The sequence below is a fragment of the Mirounga angustirostris genome, unplaced genomic scaffold (genome assembly GCF_029215605.1).
Source record: "Mirounga angustirostris isolate CCGP_5_RB_7025 unplaced genomic scaffold, mMirAng1.0.hap1 SCAF_8, whole genome shotgun sequence".
Lineage (NCBI taxonomy): Eukaryota > Metazoa > Chordata > Mammalia > Carnivora > Phocidae > Mirounga > Mirounga angustirostris.
This window is the reverse complement of record NW_026991716.1, coordinates 93,121,150-93,143,777: the sequence shown is the minus strand read 5'-3', so window position 1 is coordinate 93,143,777 and position 22,628 is coordinate 93,121,150. Positions and strand designations below refer to the sequence as shown.

The window sequence follows — 22,628 nt, the reverse complement described above, 5'->3', positions numbered from 1 at the left end:
GCTCCACAAGCCACTCCTGGTTCAGAACTCTGCAGTTACTCTTTTTCCCACCATCCCAAGGGGCTCTTGCCCCCCTACCCACCCCTTACTCACGGAACACTGATGGGGGCCTATTATCATGGAAATCATAAGGATTAATGTGATTTTCAGCAAAGTGCTTTTGAGAATTGGAGATGAAGCTATAGTGTTGTGATTCTCGGCATTATTTCTTTATACACTGAAAGCCCCCACATCTTTCAAGTCTGCTGACTTAATGACAGGGTATCTCAGTAAATGTCAGGAGTGACACGTCAGGAGCAGCACGTTTCAGACGGGAGTTCGGGTTCGGTAATACTAAGACGGAGTTTTGAGTAGAATTTTGAATGTGTGTTGAAAAATCTTTAGAGCTAGGGAAAAAAGTCTTTAAAAAGCCTTCCTCCATCTCGCTCAGTCTGATTTGTCAGGTTTGCTTTGCATTTGGTACGAGGGTGCTTAGAATCTGATCGAACCGAGGGCCTGCCTCCCCAGCCCTCCACGGAAGCGGGCGGGAACGCAGGGCTGGACGCGACGTCCCTGGGCGCTGGCGTTGGAGCTCCGTCCGCCCGCGGGGCCCTCCGGCCTGGGAAGTTAGGGACGGCGCGCGCGGAGGGGCTGGGAAGCGGTGCGATGCCCTCTGCAGCCGGCGGAAAGGGCACTGCCAGCCTGACGACGCACAGCGGGCCGGGCGTGGATGGGGGGAGAGACGGAGAAGAGAAGTGACCTGTCACGGCGGGGACAGAACCGGAGCGGGGACGCAGGCACGCTTCCGGACAGGGTGCTGCGCACGGGGCGTCTCCCGGCGCCACGCTGCTTCCTAGGGCAGAGCTAGCCCCGGAGCCCCATCGCCGAGCTCCTGGCCCGCGCCGGCCCCGGGCCTGGGGCTGCGGGGAGGGGCTGTTGCTTCCTGGCCCAGGTGCTCAGAACACAGAACGAGGAAGAGCGGGCAAAGATCCCTGCCGTACACTCTGCAAGGGGGAGAAGAATGAACAATAACTGTAATCGACAAGCGGTGTAAACAGTACATTTGAGCGTGGTAAGTGTAGTGGAAAAAAGGAGTAGAGAAAGGTGAAGAAGGTAGGGGGAGGGCAGTTTCAGCTTTCGGGGTCAGAGGGAGTCTCCTCTCAAAGCCGGCATCTGGGCCAAGGCTTGAAGGGGTGAAGAAGTTAGAGGTGCAGGTGCTTGGGGGCCGGGTGTTCCGGACCCGGGCTGTCAGACAGGAGCGGCCTGGCCTGTGGGCAGAGCGCGGGAGAGGCCAGGGGCCACATCAGAGTGAATCAGGGGAGAGAGAATGAAGTCGCGGCAGGCTGGGCCTTGTAGGTCCTTGTAAGGACACTGGCTTCAACTCTGAGTAAGTGGGAGCCATTGCAGGTTTTTGAGCAGGGGAGTGATGGGATCTGCTCATGTCTTTTTGTTTTGTTTTGTTTTTTTAAAGATTTTATTTTTATGTATTCATTTGAGAGAGAATGAGATAGAGAGAGCATGAGAGGGGGGAGGGTCAGAGGGAGAAGCAAACTCCCTGCCGAGCAGGGAGCCCGATGCGGGACTCGATCCTGGGACTCCAGGATCATGACCTGAGCCGAAGGCAGTCGCTTAACCAACTGAGCTACCCAGGCGCCCGGGATCTGCTCATGTCTTAAAAGGATCCCTCGGCCTGTTGTATTTAAAACAGACAAAGGGGCACCTGGGTGGCTCAGTCGTTAAACGTCTGCCTTTGACTCAGGTCATGGTCCCAGGGTCCTGGGATCGAGCCCCGCATCGAAGAGCCTGCTTCTCCCTCTCCCACTCCCCCTGCTTGTGTTCCCTCTCTCGCTGTGTCTCTCTCTGTCAAATAAATAAATAAAATCTTAAAAAAAAACAAACAAAACAAAGACAAAAACAAAAACAAAAACCAGACTAAGGAGAGAGGGGCCGAAGCAGCAAGACCCAGTGAGAAGGTTATGGCAGAAATCTCCCGGGAATTTTGACCCACTTACAAGGCAACAGGTGCTGTGCGTTTGTCCACACAGAGGCTCTGAGAGGGCGGCAGCTGTGGAGGTGGGGGGCAGAGCTTGGATTTGGGCTGTGCAGATTTGAAGATAAAGCTGGCAGAATTTTCTAGTGAATTGGATGTTCTGTTAAGAGAGAAAGAGAGGAGTAAGGATGCTGCTAAGAATGTTCCTGAGCAAGTGGAAGGATGGAGTTGCCATCAGCTGAGAAGGTAAAGGTGAGATGTGGAACAGATCTGGGGGGAAAGACTACAAGTTCGTTTGAGATTCTTCAAATGGAAAAGTTAGGGATGCAGCTGGATGTATGAGTCTGGAGTTTGCCAACAAAATCTAGTTAGTAATATAAAATTGGGGCTAAATGGCATTAACATGCTGAATGAGATCCCCAAAGAAACAAGGGCAAAGGTCTGAGCCCCAAGGGGGATTGACATTACCAGACTGGGGGGTGAGGGAGGCAGAGAAGGAGTCGCAGGAAAACCAGGAGTGTGGTGACCTGGAAGACACTGTGTCAGAAGGGGTACCTCTGGTGTCACCTGCTGCTGAGAAGGCAAGTGAGATGAACATGGATGTTAGCCGGGAAGAGGTGTTGCTGATCTCCCTAAGAGCACTTGCAGGGGAGCAGTTGGAGACAAAACCCCGTTCCAAGTGGGCTTGAAAGAGAATGGGAATTAGGGCAGTGTGGTATTGGGACAAAAGCAAAGAGGTCAGTGATACAGAATGGAAATCCAGAAACAGACCGGCATGGGTGGACAGACTCACACAGCTGGTGTCTGTGACAGGTTTTGCAGTACAGTGAAGGAAAGGAAGGCATTTTCAAAATATGGTGCTGGAACAATGGGATACCCCATTCAGGGGTGGGGGGAAACGATGCATGGTCCCCTTCTCATTCCTTATGCAACAATTAATTCCAGGTGGCTTGGAAGTCTAAATTTGAGAGGCAAAACAATAAAAGCTTTTAGAATATAGGAGATATTTATGACCTTAGGGTAGGCTACAAAGAGCATGTCTAAAAAGGAAAAAAAAATTGAGAAATTGAATTACATCCAAATGAAGGACTTTTGTTCTTCAAAGACACAATAAAGAAATGAAAAACGGAAGCCCTAGCGTGGGAGAAGTTATTCGTCACACACACAATTTAGAAAGCCCTTGAATCCATACTAAACAAAAGACTCCTACAAATTGGTAAGAAAAAAAAAAAAAAAGACAAATCAATGGGAAAATTGGCAATAGGCTTAAAAAGACACTTTGTGTCACAGATTGGGTCCTTCAGAAGCAGACACTGAGAAGGGGTTTGTGGTGTCAGATATTTATTAAGAACCAAGATGTTTAGGGGGCGCCTGGGTGGCTCAGATAGTTAAGCGTCTGCCTTCGGCTCAGGTCATGATCCCAGGGTCCTGGGATCGAGTCCCGCATCGGGCTCCCTGCTAGGCAGGGAGCCTGCTTCTCCCTCTGCCTCTGCCTCTCTCTCTCTCTGACTCTCATGAATAAATAAATAAAACATTTTAATAAAAGAAAAAGAACCAAGATGTTTATTGTGAACAAAAGAGGGAGGAAGCAGGAAGGGGCAGAGAAAGGAGCTGAACTTTAACGTAGACCTAGCAAAGCCTGGACCAGCCTAGGAGGGTGCTCAGGAATGAATATTGCTCATTAGTATGTCTCGTGCCAAGCTGAAAAGGCTGTCTCTTTATAGTCCTGCCTTGCTCAGTGAGCATGGGCTCCTCAGGAAGAGCATGACCTTGACAAGGTGGTTCTCTGTATCAAGGCCAGCCCTGAAGGAACCGTTGGCTGGAGGCTGTCTGCCGACCACACTCCCTGCCGCTAGGCAACATGACCTTCCTTGAAGGAGGATCTGAGTGCCGTGTCTCCCTGTCTACTCTACTGCACAAAACACTATATCCGAAGGGCAAAACAAATACGTGAAAAGCTGTTCAAGTTCTTTATCCATCAGAGAAATGCAAATTAAAACCACAATGAGATATCACTACCTGTTCACCAGAAGGCAGAAGTTGAAGAATTGGCAATACCAAGCGGTGGACACATAGCACCTTGAAATCTCATCCACTCTGGTAAAAATATAAATTTGTAGATCACTTTGTAAAGCAGTTTACCATTAGTTACTAAAGTTGAAGTTATGCATAGGCATGGACATAGTAATTATACTTTCAGGTATTTACCAACAGAAATGCATGCACATATGTACCAGTAGACATGTATTAAGAATGCTCATAGAAGTAAGTCAGAGAAAGACATGTATCATATGACCTCACTGATATGAGGAATTCTTTTTTTTTTTTTTAAAGATTTTATTTATTTATTTGAGAGAGAGAGAATGAGAGAGAGCACATGAGAGGGGGGAGGGTCAGAGGGAGAAGCAGACTCCCTGCCGAGCCCGATGTGGGACTCGATCCAGGGACTCCAGGATCCTGACCTGAGCCGAAGGCAGTCGCTTAACCAACTGAGCCAGCCAGGCGCCCAATATGAGGAATTCTTAATCTCAGGAAACAAACTCAGGGTTGCTGGAGTGGTGGGGGGTGGGGGGGATGGGTGGCTGGGTGATAGACACTGGGGAGGGTACGTGCTATGGCGAGTGCTGTGAATTGTGTAAGACTGCTGAATCACAGACCTGTACCTCTGAAACAAATAATACATTATAAGTTAAAAAAAAAGAAGAAGAAGATAGCAGGAAGGGAAAAATGAAGGGGGCGAAATCGGAGGGGGATACGAACCATGAAAGACTGGACCCTGAGAAACAAACTGAGGGTTCTAGAGGGGAGGGGGGTGGGGGGATGGGTTAGTCTGGTGATGGGTATTAAAGAGGGCATGTACAGCATGGAGCACTGCGTGTTATACACGAACAATGAATCATGGAACACTACATCAAAAACTAATGATGTAATGTATGGTGATTAACGTAACATAATAAAAAAAAAAGAATGCTCATAGAAGTTCTATTCATAACAGTCCCAAATTAGAAACAACTCAAATGTGGATTGATAATAGAATGGATAAATAAATTTTTCTATGTTTATACCAAGGTTGTGATGGGCAGCCTCCAAGATGGTCCCCAGTGATCCCCTGCCTCCTGGTGTTCACATCCTGGGCTGGTCCCCTCCCACACTGGACCAGCTTGGTCTCTGTGATCTCTGTGATTAATAGCATACAGCAACAGTGATGGTATGTCACTTCTGAGATTCGGGTATAAAAAACACTGCAGCTTCCATTGTGAGAGCTCTCATTCCCATATTTTCTCTTAGACTATTTACTCTGGGGAATCCATGTCATGAGCACGCCTATGGAGAGGCTCACATGGCCGGGACTTAATCTCTTGTCAACAGCCATGTGAGTGAATCTGGAAGTGGATCCTCCAGCCCTAGTTAAGGCTTCAGAGATTATAGCCTCAGGCAACAGCTTGACTGCAATGACTTGAGAGACTATAAGCCAGAACACCCAGCTAAACCAAGAATGATTACTGATTCTCAGAACATAGGTCGTATAGTAAATGTTGGTTTCCAGCTGCTAAGTTGGGGGTAATTTGTTACACAGCAATAGATAACTAATACAATGGGATAATATAAAGTAATGAAAACAAATGAAATGCAGTTACATATGTCAACATGGGTGAATGTTACCAATGCAATATTGAGTGAAAGAAACCAATAACAGAAGACATTTTTAATTATCCCATTATTTAAAGTTCAAGAAACGGGTAAAACTAAAGTATGATATTTAGGGATGCATGCCTAGATGGTAAAACAATCAAGTCAATCAAGGAAGTGGTTTTCCTAAAAGTCAGGATGATGGTTACCTTTGGGGCAGAACGGGGTCAGAAGTGAGAGGGGGCACGAGGAAGGCTTCTGTGCTCTTGCTAATGTGCTGTTTCTTGACCTGGATGGTGATAGCAAGGGTATTTGTTTGGGATAAATCATTAAACTTTATGCCTTTGTTCTTAAACCCCCACTCCACCTTTTTGTCTATGTGTCAATTTCACAATGTAAAGGCAAACAAAGAGGGTGGGATGAGAGAAATTAGGGACAGAGAGCACAGACAACTCTTCAGAGGAATGTTGTTGCAAAGAGGATCAAAGAAATGGAATAGTAGCTAGAAGAGAACTTCTAAGATTTCCAAAACAAGATTTTTCTCTCTTTTTTTTAAAGATTTTATTTTTTTATTTGACGGAGAGAGACACAGCGAGAGAGGGAACACAAGCAGGGAGAGTGGGAGAGGGGGAGTGGGAGAGAGAGAACCCCTATCACACATACCCACAGAGCAGGGAGCCCGATGCAGGGCTCGATCCCAGGACCCTGGGATCATGACCTGAGCCAAAGGCAGACACTTAAAGACTGAGCCACCCAGGTGCCCCTAAAACAAGACTTTTTAAAACATGAAACAACAGTATGTTTTATGCAGAAGGAAATCATCTACTGGAGAGGAAAAACCGGTAAGACAGAAGAGGGGTCTTGCTGGAACCAGGTTGTGAAGTAGGTGAGCGACCAGTGGGGCCTGAGCTAGGGATCCTGCGTTAGAGTTCTCTGGAGATACAACCAAGAGAATGTATCTACATCTATACGCTCTATACAGTAAGCTTGTACTATATCTATTAATAAACCTGTATCTGTATCTGTCTATCTACCTATCTTTAGATTTATTTTAAGGAGTTTATCTATAGTTTATTTTAAGGCTCACATGACTGGCAAGTCCCAAGCCTCCAGGGTGGGCTGGCAGGCTTGGCAAGTGGTATATTTTGAAAAGATGGGATTCCCCTATCACACATACTCAAGGTGATCCAACTGGTGGGGCTGGCAAAGTATTAAGCTACCGAATCCCTGCAGATGAGCCGGGCAAAGAGGTCCTCAGGAGGAATGAGGATCTTCCCTGGGGGACATGCAAATGCGGGCTTAGTTCGGCCAGCAGATGTGGGTGACCAGGTAGGTAGGTGCTTTGGGGGAGTCACAGCTGTTCCCAATCCGTGAAGACACTGAGAGAGGCGCCTTCGGTGGAAATGGTCCCTTTCTTCTTCCCTGCCCCCGGGAGGCACGAGCCCACCGCACCCCCCAGCCCTACCCCCAACTCCCCAGTGCCGGTGCTCAGCGCCCGGGTCTGGACTGTGGCGCGAGCGGGCGTGCCAGCTGCGGCCGCCAGGGGGCGTGAGGCGGCCGAGGAGGGCCGGGCTGGCCGGCAGGGCCGGGAATATCCGGGGCCCCTTTCTGGAGCCGGCGGGCCTCAGCGGGGTGGCTGGAGCTCTCTGCTCCGCCGGGCCCCCTCGGCCGCGGTCCAGCCCCCGCCCCGCCAGGCCCTCCGGAACCCAGGGCAGCCTCGGGCCTCCGCTGGTTCACCGACCACGTCCCCTGTGCCTCTTGCCAGCGCTGAGCTGCTCTCCTCGGACCCCTGGACGCCAAAGGGGTCCCCCCCGCCGCTTGCACGTTTGGCCTCTCAGATGCTAGAGCTGGCGCCAGGCCTCGTGCGGGGCCCTCCCCCTGTCCCCAGGCCACCCTGGAGGAGGGGGACAGCTACCTAGTTCACGCCTCCGAGGTGGCCCAGTGAGCTTTCAGGGCCTCTCGCTAGAGCAGGGGGGATAGAGCTTCCCTCACCTAACGGAACCCCCCTCCTCCTTAGGACCCGCCACACCCCCGGCTGAGCTGCCTCCCACTTGCTGGGCGACCGGGAGCAGGGGGACCAGATGCCCCGCACGCACGAGCAGGACACCCGGGTCCGTTTGAATTTCGGATAAACAGCAGGTTATTATTATTTTTTTAAAGATTTTATTTATTTATTTTGAGACAGAGAGAATGAGAGACAGAGAGCATGAGAGGGAGGAGGGTCAGAGGGAGAAGCAGACTCCCTGCCGAGCAGGGAGCCCGATGCGGGACTCGATCCCGGGACTCCAGGATCATGACCTGAGCCGAAGGCAGTCGCTTAACCAACTGAGCCACCCAGGCGCCCCATAAACAGCAGGTTATTGAGTGTAAGTATGTCCTAGGCAGTATTTGGCACATACGTACATATTTGGGACAAGACTTACCGTATTATCTATCTAGTTAAATCTATCTGTATCTATATAGTTTAAAAAAATCCGACTTCTCTGTTTTGTTTCAGTTAAACACAAGTACACTTTCCCCCCCAAGCCATCAGCTTTCTTAACAGATTTTAGAAAAAGAAGGAATTTATCCTTTTAATCATGGCATTCATTCAGCTAAAGCTGCGGCCCTTTATGTCTGTGGAACCTTTCCTTTCAAGGAGCTTAATGTTTTTATGTTAATTTATTTTTATGGGTGAATCTGTAGTTTGCTTTCTGACTGGAGTCCACGCTGAATAGGAGCTGTTCAGTGGGGCAGATTTTGGAAATCATGATAACTTCTGTACACCACCCTGAACAAGGCCCTGTGGGAGTCTCCTGGGGACCTTACTTCTGGGTGACCATTTCACAGTCTCTGTGTCCATTACATTTATATTTTGGGTCAAGAGACTCTGTCCTGTAAGGGACCAAAGCCCTTACAATATTCCTAATAACACTCCTTGGCCCTTGTGGAGCTCATTTCCTCATTCCACTGTGGAATGCCATCTGAAATCAAACTGGCTCAGATGTAGATATGCTCTCCCTTGGTCCTGACCTGCTTGGTCTGGGGGGACAGGAAGCCAAGAACATCAGTTTCCTGGGACAAAGTACCACAAAACTGGATGGCTTAAGCAACAGACGTGTAGTATCTCACAGTTCTGGAGGCTAGATTTCCAGGATCAAGGTGTCCGCAGGTTATTTCCTTCTGAGTGCTATGAAGGAGATCCAGGATCTTTTCTTGGTTTGTCGATGTGTCTCTTCACATTTTGTTTTCCTCTATGTATGTCTGTCTCTCTGTCCAAATATTTCTTTTTAATAAGGAGACCAGTCATATTGGATTAGAGTCCACCCTAATGACCTAATGACCTCTGTCAAAGACCCTATCTCAAATAAGGTCATGTTCTGAGGTACTGGGGGTTAGGATTTCAACATATCTTTTTTTGGGGAAGGACACAATTCAACCCATACACCAGGAAACTCTGATGAGGGAAGGGGCACTTCATTGGTATCTGAGAGATGACTCTTTGAGGGATCCCATCAACACCTCAATAGACAAGAGTTTGGCTGTCAGGCTGGAGTTTTGGTCAGGAAGCTTCTAGAACCAGGAAGTGGTGACTTCATGGGAGAGCTCGCTGTTCCTGTTGGACACCTAAGCTTGGTCTGAGAGGCCAGCTGAGCTCCCAGTAGCAGAGGTCCTTTCCTCTCTACAGGAGCCTCAGGGAGGGGTCCTTGTCTTCCCCGTATCTGGTGGTGAAGCCCACTTACCTTCTTATCTGGGTAAGAAGCCCACTTACCTTCTCTCACTGCAGGTGGGAATAGGACTGTGAGCAGAGCATTCTCCACAGACTTGTCCAACCCACGTGGCACCCGAGTTCAATGGGGAGCTGGGAATTGGTCCGGGAAAGAAAAACAAGGGCAAGCATTTGGAGGATTTGAGGTAAAAATTTAATAACATGTGTGGTAAATGTTCATAGTAATTTGGGTCTCATAAAACCCTGCCTTCCCACACCGTATCCCCTTACTCGGACAATAAAACTCTAATGTTGTGTCACACACAATTGAAATCTGAGGATTCAAAATAATACCTTGCCTATTTCTTTCTAAGGGAGCATAGTCAATGAAGAGTTTCAAACTTAGATTTTGGTCACCTTATCATTCTCATAAGACTTTTTTTTTTAAGAGAGAGAGAGCATGTGCGCACAAGTGGGGACTGGGGGGAGGAGCAGAAGGAGAGGGAGAGAGAGAATCTTAAGCAGGCTCCACATCCAGTGTGCGGGCCAATGAGGGACTTGATCTCACAAACCTGAGATCATGACCTGAGCCTAAATCAAGAATCGGATGCTTAACTGACTGAGCCACCCAGGTGCCACTCTCATAAGATTTTATTTTATTTTATTAAAGATTTTATTTATTTATTTGACACAGAGAGAGAGAGAGCACAAGCAGGAAGGGCAGTAAGCAGAGGAAGAGGGAGAAGCAGGTTCCCGCTGAGCAGGGAGCCTGATGTGAGGCTCCATCCCAGGACCCCGGGATCATGACCTGAGCCGAAGGCAGCTGCTTAACTGACTGAGCCACCCAGGCGCCCCTCTCATAAGATTTTAATACTCTCTTTAGTAATAGGAAATCATGCAAGCGAGAAAATCCCAGTCCCTCCATTGATTCATGGAGAAAACAGACTCAATCATTCTGACATTTCCAGAGAACCATCACCTTTCCAACAGCTGCTAAGTCCAGTGTGAAAAGAGGCTAATAGCACATGTGATCTCCCAGTGTTTCTGGCCCCATGGGAAAGAATATTCAGGCTCCAACAACACTAACCTGATAGGCAGGATCATCATGTCCTGCCATGTTAGGACAGATTTTTTGACCCCCTCCCAAGCCTAATTTCAGATGGTCCTTTTTGCCAAAGTGAGATCCTTTGAATCACTATGTTGCGGATATGATTTCTTAGTCTCTCCAAAATATATAGTGTGTTGGAGGTGTGAAATTTGGCATGTGAACATATGGGATGGAGAATTGACTGCAGGGAGGGAGTCCCCCTGCTGTGACTGCCCACGCAATTTGGGCTTCCGAGGTAGTTGTTTGGAAAATGAATTAGATTCTGTCCTTAAAAATAAAGTTATTTCGCAAAGTGAGGAAGCCTTGATCCAGCTGCGAGCCAAAGGAGCAGCTGGGGGCTTAACACCCTTCTGCACACCTCTGAAGACATTTGAGGCTTGTGGCTGCTAATCAGGACCCGCAAATCATTTTAATCATCAGCTTCTTGTTACATTGTGAGCACATTAATAATTTTTCCTCAATGCATTTAAGGGAAAAAGAGATTGCCAGTAGAAGCCTGTTTAATTTGATCACCTGTGCCCGTGGGCACCAACACCCTTTCTTCCGCCTTCCTTCCTTGGCACCCTCTGGCTATGACCTCTACCCATCATGCGTGTGTGAGTCAACCCCGTGGCACAAGACCTGCTCACCCTCCCGCAGCCAAGTGGTGTTTTCTTTCTGCTCTTCATTTCCTCTTCTCCTCCTTACACACACTCACATCTGTTTCCCATTATTTAATTATTCTGTGTCACAGTTTACATTTTATTTTTCAGTTTTCCTCTGTCTACCACCATACCTTTAGTTTTCCTTTAGCAAACACATACTCATTTCATTCTGATACTGTGTCCTGATAGTTTTCCCTACTTGGTTTGCTATTGTTTGTTTCTTTTCTGTCTTTTTTTGATGTTTTTTTCTGTTGCTTTGGTTTTTTTCTCTCTCTCAGGGCCAGGGAAACCTGGGTGCAAGTGCCAGAGCTGGTCAAGAGGACATCGCCAGCAGCCCGGGGTTATACCTGCCCATCTCTGGTGAAAGTGGGGTGTGATAAAGACCCCTTCCTCCCCCCCTCGCTTCTGGGCTGTTGCAGGAAGTTTGGGTGGGGCATCCCCACCTAGCAATATGTTCAGTCTCCTTCTTCCCCAAAGTTGAGTGTGCCTACGAGTACGCTGCTTTTCAACAATCTCCCTCTGCCATGTCCCCTGTGCTGGGGACAACAGTCCGGACGTCACTAGCAGGGTCTGCAGGCAGAGGAGGGAGGTTGAGGAAGAAGTCAGTGAGTGAAAGAAGTGTACCTGTGCAGAGGGAGTTGTTTTCCTGGTTTACTTTGAATAAGGCACTTCTCTGTACTTTGGAATATCTGGTGGTCAAAGGGCATGCTGTTGAAAGTTTTAAGATTGTTGCAAAATAGGTTGCTATAAGTTTGGTGAAGTCCATTTTAGATTCCTTTTTTGTTTTTAATTTTTGGATTGATGATCTTCTAAAAGGGCACAAGAATGAGGCTTCTGGCAACTGTGTGAGTTTCCTGCCTTCCTCAGGGAATGTAATATGCCTTTTTTCTTTGGTTGCTTTCAAGATTTCCTTTTAATATTTTATTTTCGGTGTGATTTTTTTTTTAAGATTTTATTTATTTCTCTGTCAGAGGGAGAGAGAGAGAGCACCAGCAGGGGGAGCTGCAGGCAGAGGGAGAAGCAGATTCCCCCCTGAGCAAGGAGCCGGATGTGGGACTCAATCCCAGGGCCCTGGGATCATGACCTGAGCTGAAGGCAGATGTTTAATCAGCTGAGCCACCCAGGCGTCCCATAGATGTGATGTTTTTGTTTGTTTGTTTTCTGCTTCGTGTTTCTGAGCTTCTTGGATTTGTGGTTTGGTACCTGTCATGAACTTTGGGAAATTCTCAGCCATTAGTTCCTTCCAATATTTCTTCTGCCTCCTTCTCTCTTCTCCTTCTGGTATTCCAATTGCATATATATTAGACCATCTGATAGTGTCTCACTTAAAATACAGGAACATAGATTCATTATGGCTAAGAGGATGAAAAAGAAATACCACTCAATTACTAAAGAAAGCTGGAGTAGCTATATTATATTAATATTTGAAAAAGTAGGCTTCAGAATAAGGAATATTTTCAAAGATAAATAGTGACATTGTATAATGATAAAGAGTTTAATCCTCCAAAAAGACCTAACAATCCTAAATGTGTGCATACCTAACAACAGTGCTTAAAAAAACACAAAGCAAAAACTGCTAGAACTGAAAGGAGAAAGAGACAAATCTCATTAGAGATGGAGACCTCAATGATTCATAGAAAAAGGAGGCAAAATCAGTAGACATGGAAGATCTGAATAATATCATTGACCAACTTGACCTAAGTGACATTTACAGAATACTGTACTCAACAATAGCAGAATACACATTCTTTTCAATTGCACGAGGATAGTCACCAAGATAGATCATATCCTGGCCCATAAAGGAAACTGTGGCAAACATTTAAAAATGGTAATCTCTTTTTGGCTTCTGGAGGTGCAGCCTGTGGGCAAGAGTGGTGGGGCCTCCTAGAGAGTGTGCAGGGCACTCCCGCTGGGCTCAAGGTAGAGGGCAGGAAGAAACTCTCACAAAGCATATTCTTGGAGCACGATGGAATTAAACTAGAAATCAATAACTGTAAGATATCTGGAAAATCCCCAAATAATCAGAAATTAAACAATACACTTTTATGTAATCCATGGACAAAAAAAAAAAGCCTCAAGACAAATTTAAAAATACTTTGAACAATATAAAAATGAAAATTTATTATATCTAATTTGTGGGTTGCAGCTAAAGTAATGCTGAGAGGAAAATGCGTGGCACTAAAATGTTTATATTAGAAAAGAAGCAATGTCTCCAATCAATAATCTAAGCTTCTACTCTAAGAAACTAGAAAAAGAAAAGCAATTAAACCCAAAACAAGCAGAAGAGCCTAAATTAATGAAATCGACATAAAGGGAAAACCTTCCTCCCACCCACCCGCCCCCTAGAAGAGTCCTATGTCCCTAGTGCATTAGTGGATGCAAACAGAGACGTGTGGAGGAAGAAGAATATATAGAATTACTCAGATCAGACTGTGAGTGTTAGCTCTGTCCCACCTAGGACCTCTGTGAAAACTAGATATTATAAATGTCTTTAAAAATATTACAAGCAGGGCGCCTGGGTGGCTCAGTCCATTAAGCATCTGCCTTGGGCTCAGGTCAAGATCCTGGGTCCTGGGATCAAGGCGAGCCCTGCGTCAGGCTCCCTGCTTAGTGGGGAATCTGCTTCTCCCTCTCCCTCTGCCCTTCCCCCACCCCATTTGTGCCCTTCTCTTAAAAAAAATTATAAGCTATCTATGTCATTTTAAAAGCTAGCATCTATTGGGAGCTCATGACATCCCAGGTACTCTTGTTGGCACTTTAAATATTAGTTTATGTCATCCTTACAAGTAACTTATTTTTACTCCCATTTTATAAATGTGGAAACTGAAGCCCACAGAAGTTAAGTAATCTGGCAAAGGTTACTCACCTAATGAGTGACAGAGTCAAGATCTGAATCCAAGCAGTCTGGCCTCAGAGCTCAGACGTAAAGGAGTGGTTTTGCTGGTATCTGGGACTGTGAGGTCCGTGATACAATAGGCTGTATTTGTTTCCCCTGGGCCTGGCACCGTCTGACATACAACAGCTCTGGATCAGGGTTAGTTGGCTGATTTACAGCTTGAGACCACTGTAGAATAAAAATGGAAACAATAGCGACTTTTTAGAAAGTAACTTCAACGTTGCTAAGAGACTAGGTCTTAAATGTTCTCACCTCAAAAAAAAAAAAAAGCAGCAGCAGAAGAAATAACTATGTGAAATGATAGAGGTGTTAGCTAAAGCTCTGGTGGTAATCATTTTGCAATATAGAAATGTATCAGATCAACATGTTGTATACTTTAAACTTACACTACCTTATAAGTCAATTATATCTCGAAAAACAAAAAAGGCGATGACTACCACTCTACAATTTAAACTATATGTACTGATACTGATCAGTATAGATGATCTTTCACTTTATTGTTTGATGCTATATAATGGGGAATGGAAGACAGATGGTGTGTTTCGGGATTGAGTAGATAGGTGGGGAGTGAAGTTTCTCTGATAACATCACAAAAGTCCAGAAGAGAGCAGATAAGTCAGTCTCGAAAATCTTCATATCCCTTCTTCGCGGTAACTTCCATTACACTCACTCTGAGGGGCCCAGACAGAGGTTAGGTAACTTGCCCAAGGCCCCTTTGCCAACATGCAGTGGGTGAGGGTCCCCCAGAGCGGATACCCCCGCTCACCTTCTTTCCACTATGAATTGCGGTGGAGGAGTTGAATTCACTGGGCTCTGCCCCACTCCCTGCTTTCAGGTCTTAAAACATCTTCACCTGCAGCAGACTCTTCTGGCTGTTCTCATTTTAATCACAACTCTCTTCCTCCTCACCATCACTCTGGCATTCTCTAGCCCTCTACCCTGCTCAAATGTTTCTCCTTAGCACTAATCCCCATTCAACATGTACCTACTTTACTTATTTACTTGCTTATTGTCTGTCTCCCTGCAGTAGAAAGTTAAGGTTCCTGAGGGTAGACATTTCGGTCTGTTTCTTAAGCTGAGCCTAGAATACTTCCTGACACTCAGAAAGTATTCATTCCATATTTGTGGAATGAATGAACGAGTAAAGATTCCCTGTCGTTTCACCTACAAGTTAGGAGAAGGGCATTCAGAAGCCAAGACTCTGTGAGCATCTGATATGCTAGATAGCTCAAGAAGTGCCATGTTGATGAGAAAATCCCTGCTGATGACAAGGTGTGTGCTCGGCACATAGTGGATCATGTTATTCGTCTCCGATCAGGACCCACTGATAAATCTGACACAGCCTCTGCTATTAAGGAACTCTCTCCCACTCATTCAGAGTTCAACCTGGGCTATTAGGTGTTCACAAGTGTGTAACAAATTATTATTTCTCATTCATTCATGATCATTTAACAAACAGTTATTGAGTGCTTACCCTATGGCAGTCACCGTTCTAGGCGCCGCATTGTTCATTGGATGTCTCCGAGAAAAAAAGTCCAATATTCGACTAGAGAGCAATGGCTAAGTATCTTCATAAAGAATCTGTAATAACATGGCATTTTTATTATAATTTAAAAAGCCATAAAATTAGGTTTACATTTCTTAAAATTTTGTTTACAATTTTTATTTTATGATTACATTTTATTAAGTGTTTTTTTAAAAATGGCAGCTCTCCTTAGGTGAAAAAATATCATGCTCATACTTTTTGTGAACTCTTCCACTCTCAGGGGTAGAGAATCCATGATTGTTTTTTATGTTAGTGAGCATGCTTAAAATGTTTTATTTAATGCTTTTTACAATCAAAAGTATGCATGCATATATGTATGTATGTATCTATTGAGAAAGATTAAAATGGGAAATAGTTCTATACGATTTATATCAAAAGTACTTGTTTCCTGTTTCCCATCCCTTCTCTCTAATGACAACCATGGTTTTAGCTGTTGCTTCTGGTATCTGCCTCTGAATTTCTAATTAACATGCATATATTATCATTTCTTGATTATTTTTTGTTTTAGATATAGTCTATTGATTTCTTACTTTGGAAGGTGTGTGTTTAGTTGAAAACCTCATCTTACTTTTTCTTCCCTCCATCCTCCCAATAAAGTTATAGCATAATTTTTAGTGAAATCAATACTTAGTGATAATATTATTTTGAAAATGTGTATATTATTTAGAATTGAGCTATATAGTATACTAGGGTTATGTTTTCTCTTTCTCTGAGTTAATAAGTCTCACCCTCTTTTTTATTTGTTCACTTGGTTTTCCAAGTAACTTTCATAAATTTATCCCCAGATTATCCACCAGCACTGTAACACTTTCATTATGTTCAAAGATTACCTTGCCTCCTACATTTATTTTTTCCCTTGGAGACATTCCTCTAGGATGGACAATTCACTAGGTCCATTGATAACTTTCATTCTGGAATTTCTCCTCACCATTATTCTGGAATGAAGCATTACTACCAATTGCCTTGTGATGATCTGTCCATCTTCAAATACTCCTGCACCAAGCCTTAGAGGACACTGTGGAAGAATTAAGGACAAGCCAGACCTGACATCATGTTTCTCTTACCACCCCTGGTATATGAGTTACTTGACCACCATCACAGACATGGTTGAGCCAGAATCCCTGCTCTGAGCCACTGAGCTTCACATAAAACTTGTACATTTCTTGTTAAATTTTCTTTTCATTTTAGTTTTTGCTATTTCTATCTCCTTTAGTGTTCATATAGGGGCTTCCTACAATCTGCGAAAATGAGGTCTCTCCAGAGAGTCCCCCAAACTCTCTGGGTTTTGCTCTTTGTCCAAAGAGGTCATTCCTAGTCTCCATCACTGGAAGGTCAGTAAAGGGCCCATTTTTAGATGGTGCTGCCTTGTCCTGTTGCTACCTGAGTCCCCTCAGTGTCCCTTGAGCCCCAAGCTCTGTGATGCTTGCTCATCAGCTCCTTCAGGTCCCCCCTGGCCATTTTCCCAAGGCTTGCCTGTACCCCCGACATGGTCCAAGAGTCCAGAACCGACCCTCCCACAATTCCCTTCAGGCAGGGCCTGGCTCTCAACTCCTACCCCACACCACACCACACACGTGCACACACGCACACACGCACTCGCAGCCGAGGGGCAGACTGCAAAGTCAGATTAAGGCAATCACAGTATTCTCTTAAATAACTCATGTGGAGAGTACCAATTCCAGTCAAGTCTTCCTCTCCAGAAGATCCCTCCCTTTATTACAGGACACAATATAGCTAAATACACATTCCACTTAGGTGGCTCTAGCCCCTTTGTTAGCTGGCTGCCTTTCTGCCCTTTAAATTCCCGATTTTCACATCCTGGAAAAGTCCAGAGTCTTCCTGGTATGGCTACCTACTCCCCCAGGCTTGATAGTTTCTAAATCCTGTTGGTCTTGGCCCCTGGCTTCTCATGAGCTATTTGGTTTCACCTGCATCAACCCAGGATGCAAAACTCAGCCTTTTCAACTGTTTCTACAAGAAATTCAACCACATCAAGCACTTCATGATTCCTGTGGTCTTTCCTGAAGATCTGTGTCTGAAAGTGCTATAGGGGTGAGGGTCACAGGCGCAAAGCCCAGCATCCTAGCATCCCACCCCCGCCCTGCGCTCTTCTCTTCTTCCAGATCTCCCCTCCCCCCCTTCTACTAGCCAGTAGCTTCTTGCCAATTTAGGTCTTTTAGCATCCATTTCTCTTTCTTTTTGCTAAGAGTACTGCAATTATTCAGGCATCTAGCCCTTTCTTAAATAACTCATTTGCCTGGGGGAAAGCAGAGCTCTTCTCCTTCCAAAGGTGGACTTAAGCCAATCAGCATATCCTGGTGGCACTGGTTGGTTCCAGGATGGGGCGTTGTCCCCATGAGATGAGAAAGATGGTGGCAGGAGACTCTAGGAAAAAAAACTTCCTAGCTCCTCTGTGGAAAAGTACCTGGAGAGGCTCTCCCTTATGTTGGATGTCAGTGGGAAAGGATTGCAGCCTGAAGGCAACTGTCAGCCGTATTGTGACCATGAGGGAAGCCTGGCATAGGATGATTCAGACCATTTCTTTGGTGGCATTACTGAGTTGTTGGATCAGCCTGACCTAAAGCTCACTGGACACTCTGCCAAGGTATTCTTTTTATTTTTAAGCCAGTTTCAGTTGTTTTTACTGTTACTTGCTGTCTTCCTCTTCCTTCCTCTTGGCCCAGACCCAGTTTTTTGGGTTCAGCTTCTATCCCAAGTAAGCTTATCAAAGACATGGTCCACACTAAAGTTGGTTGTCCTTAAGAGGAATTTATCAACCAGTTGTTTTTTATTCACCAACTAGCTGCTTTTTTATTAAGGAGAGTGAAAAATTTCAGTCTGTGTATCATCTGCATTCAGATGCAAGTTTTAGTAACTAAGAGGCCCATCTTGGAGATCTTCCCTCAAATAAAGGGAGACAGGGTGTCTGGGTGGCTCAGTCGGTTAAGTGTCTGCCTTTGGCTCAAGTCATGATCCCAGGTCCCTGCTCAGTGGGGATCCTGCTTCTCCCTCTGCCTCTGCCTGCAGCTCACTCACGCTGCTTGTGCTCTCTCTCTGTCAAATAAATAAATAAAATCTTAAAATAAATAAATAAATAAAAGGAGACAAAGCCTCAGGTGACCCATGACTTTATTCTAGAAACTAGAAGTGCAGGCAACCCTAACAGAAAATATCTAAATGAAATAAAAAAAAAAAAAAGTAGTCTCTCTTGGCTGTGCCCCCGCTATGTCCTTTCTACTTTACATGTGTGCGTGCACACGCAAACACACACACACACACACAAATCTTTCTATAGAAAGTGGGCCCAAGGGTGCCTGGGTGGCTTAGTCAGTTGGGTGTCCGACTCTTGATTTCGGCTCAAGTCATGATCAGGTCATGATCTTAGGATCATAGGATCAAGCCCCACTTCAGGCTCTTCCCCCCTCGCTGCCCCCCTGCTCAGGTGGTTTCCCTCATGTGCGTGCTCTCTCTAAAATAAATAAATCTTGAAAAAAAAAGTTAGTTTCAAACAAACATGGCTCAGAGAAGAAGTGATCTGAAGAAAATAACATTTTAAAAGTATAGAGGAGGAAGAAGATAGGAAATAGAAATCATCCTTTCAGTTTTAACAAATTAGGATTTTTTTTCCTTTGACATCCAAAGTCAATCACTTTTATCGGGGAAAAGGAATAGCGTCTAAAAGCTTATACTAATATCAATTAAGATTAGGTTACTGTCTTTAACCCCTAGGTTCTTTTATTCGTCTGGGTGGCTCAGTTGGTTAAGCAACTGCCTTCGGCTCAGGTCATGATCCTGGAGTCCTGGGATCAAGTCCCGCATCGGGCTCCCTGCTCAGCGGGGAGTCTGCTTCTCCCTCTGACCCTCCCCTCTCATGCTCTCTCTCTCTCTCATTCTCTCTCTCAAATAAATAAATAAAATCTTTAAAAAAAAAATCAAGGATTTTTTTTCCTTTGACATCCAAAGTCAATCACTTTTATCAGGGAAAAGGAATAGTGTCTAAAAGCTTATACTAATATCAATTAAGATTAGGTTACTGTCTTTAAACCCTAGGTTCTTTTATTCGTCAACAATAATTATTTGTTGACTATAGAAAAGGCACGTATCACATGCTGCAGATACAGTGGAGTGCAAGACTGGTGCCCTGCCATCTTGGAATTTATGGCCCAGTGACCAAAGAAAAAGCCCCTGCTGTCGTCCCCCTTAGCTCTCCCAGCTGTCAACACATGTCCTCAGCACACCACCCCTGTTAACAGTCGTTGCCCTTGGGATGAGGGTCTCTGGGCTTGCACCTACCCAAACTGCCAGACCTTGAGACAAATATTTCCACTAAGTCAATCCCTGAATATCAGCCAGGGCCACAGGCCCAGAGCCACAAAGAGAGGAGGCCCCACCTGAAAGGAACCATGTTTTAGGCCCAGGAGAACTTGAATGAGTCACTTTTTCCTTGGACAGAAGTGGTTTTCACTTTATTCCATCACTTTCCCCCCTTCCCTGACCTCTGGCGTCTTTAGCACGTGGCTTTACTCGAACAAGCCTGCGTATTACCAGCTTGGAGAGGACCCCACAGACTGTGGGAGCCCTTGGGTGATACGGGGCGTCTGTCCCTGATTTTGTATCAGCTTCTGTGTACTCAGTGTGGCTTAAAGGTGTTAGAAGGTGGTAAGGCCCAGCGTGGAGGACAGCAAGGACAGCTTAGCGAGGTGGGGGCAGTCTCCATGCTTGAAACACTGCTCTAAGGCCATGGCTGAATGTGACCTACAACCAACCACCAGGCAGAGGTTTTATTTTGATTTCATTGCTTAAAAAAAGAAATTTGAGACTTAAGATTTATGAGAATTATAAGCAAACATGTTTGCAGAGGTGATAGGAAAAATTCCATTGCTAATCCATTGATTCACATAACTTTTTATTATCACCAAAAAGTAGGTCCTCCATTGTAGAAAATATAAAAAAGAAAGATTAAGAAGATACAAAGTACTCATAATCCTATCACCAAGAGAGCATGACTGTTAACATATCTCCAGCATTTTGCAAATTATTATTTTTTTTCTAAGATTCTATTCTGCATATTACTTTGTAACTTACAATTTTTTTTTTTAACAATTCTATATTGAGAGCACTTTTTCATGTCATTAAATGTTCTTCTATGACATCCTTTTTGGTAGTTACATTGTATAATCTATGGTGTGGACACATGATACACTTTCTTAAGTAAGCTTTCTGTTTTTTTTTAAAGATTTTATTTTTAAGTAATCTCTATACCCAATGTGGGGCTTGAACTCACAACCCTGAGACTGAGTCACATGCTCCACCGACTGAGCCAGCCAGGTCCCCCATTAAGCACTCTCTTTTTATTGGACACTGAAGTTATTTCCCGTTTACCTTCACTAAGAAGAATAGTTTTGTTTGTGTTTTCGAAAGATCCCCGCTTGCATGATTTAGACTGAAATCTGGCCCTATGGAAGGTGGGACTTTGGGTTAAAAAAGACTCAGGTTGGAGGAGCCAAGGAGTCTGGCATCCACATTTTGTTCTACCTCTCTTGTCTGACTCATCGGGTTAATCATTTGCTGCCTCTATTTCCACTTTGGCAAAATGGTGACATAAGCCTCGTGACTTCCATAACCCTGAAACTTCTGAAACTCTTGAACACTTAAGGAAAAGTCGGTGTTCAGTGATGGGAAGCAAAGTCTTGTGGCCTCATGAATGTGGGAGACTTGTCTGCCTTTGCTACTTCAGGAAAGGAATCTCAGCCTTTGTGACTTCCCTGTTCTTTCTACATGCTCTCTCCCGCTCCCCCCAACCCAAACTGGCATTCCAAAGCACTGGTTTGCCAGGTCTTATTCTACTGAGAGAGGGTGCATCTTGTCCCTTGGTCGTTGTCACGGCCATAGTCACAACTACAACTGAGTTCTCCTACAACCGAAGCGTTGGTCTGTTCCAGCCCTGCAGATAAATCAGTTCATCGGGCTGTAGAATGTCAGCACCATCGGGGACCACAAAGATGATCTAGTCCCCTACCCCTGTCCCCCCATGCTGTTTAAGGACAGTGATTTGACCAATATCTTTGGTTTAATGGCAGAGCTGGAACAGGTGTAGTGCCAGGAGGCCATGTGGCCAAATGATGACTCATGTGTCCTTGGGGACAGACTGGCTGGGTCAATCCTCTGTCCAGCACTTCTGAGCTGTGTGACCTTGGGCAATGTATTAGCATCCCTATCTCAGTTTCCTTATCTATAAAATGGGGATGGCCCTCATAATACTTCATAAGGTTGTTACAAAAGAGGCAACTTATGAAAAAGGCTCCTACGTAGTATTTCCCTAGTAATAATAATTACTGAATTAATTTCCCAATTATTATGCTAATACGGCTGGGTTTTGCAGTGCCACTGACACCCCTGCCCAGGACACAGCTCTCGCCCCCTGATGCTTGTGTTGGACCCATAGCTCTTTACCAGCGGCCGACAGGGATTACTCTTCAAATGGATACTACTTTGCGTAGGTTTGCATTTGGGATGCCCCGCAATTAACCTGCTCCCTCTGGCCGCCTCTTGCTAACCACCACCCCAATAGCATTTGTGTGGAAAGAGTGGAGCATGCTGCCTGTGGTCAGAGACAGAAACGTAACCACAGCGCCAGAGTAAATTAGCAACGTGGCACAGCGAAGCATCCTGATTGCAGCCCAGGGGTGCACAAGACTGAGACGTGTGTTAACTGGGAAGGGCTCCTTTGCCGCTTAACATATCCCTTAGCTTGTATGCAGCCATCCCACCAAATTTCTTTTCCTTACATGTTTAACTTAATTTTTTCTTGGAATTAAAAACATTCAGGATTTTTACAAACATGGATTTGATTTCTTAAGGTCAAAGTCCTGGTGCATAAAAAAAAAGAAATTCCAGTAGATATCTGTCTATCAATTATCTATCTATCATCTCTCTATCAATTATCTCTATCATTTTTTAAGGAAGCCGTCTTTTAGTTAACGTCCATTTTAAGCCTCACTGCAGAGCTAACCTGTGATGCCAATGCCTGTATCCCAGACATGCTCGACTTAAGGACAGGCCACAAGAGCACATCTGGGAGGAGGTGAGGAAGTGTGGACTTGAAGGATCAGAATCACAGACTCTCACAGAGCTGGGTAGGAAAACC

General features: G+C 45.2%; 1 protein-coding gene across 5 annotated transcripts in view; it reads left to right on the top strand.

The window, feature by feature from the left end:
- The first annotated feature begins 589 nt into the window (after window positions 1–589).
- Window positions 590–22,628, top strand: part of SCML4 (Scm polycomb group protein like 4) — a 137,470-nt gene continuing 115,431 nt past the window's right edge. For 4 of the 5 annotated variants that reach the window (XR_010413720.1, XM_064597952.1, XM_045865266.3 and 1 more), the window contains exons 1-3: window positions 590–1,051; window positions 7,617–7,738; window positions 9,366–9,493. The gene's annotated coding sequence lies outside the window, so the exon portion shown is untranslated. The remainder of the gene's footprint in view (window positions 1,052–7,616; window positions 7,739–9,365; window positions 9,494–22,628) is intronic. The other variant, XM_064597953.1, reaches the window with a different exon arrangement.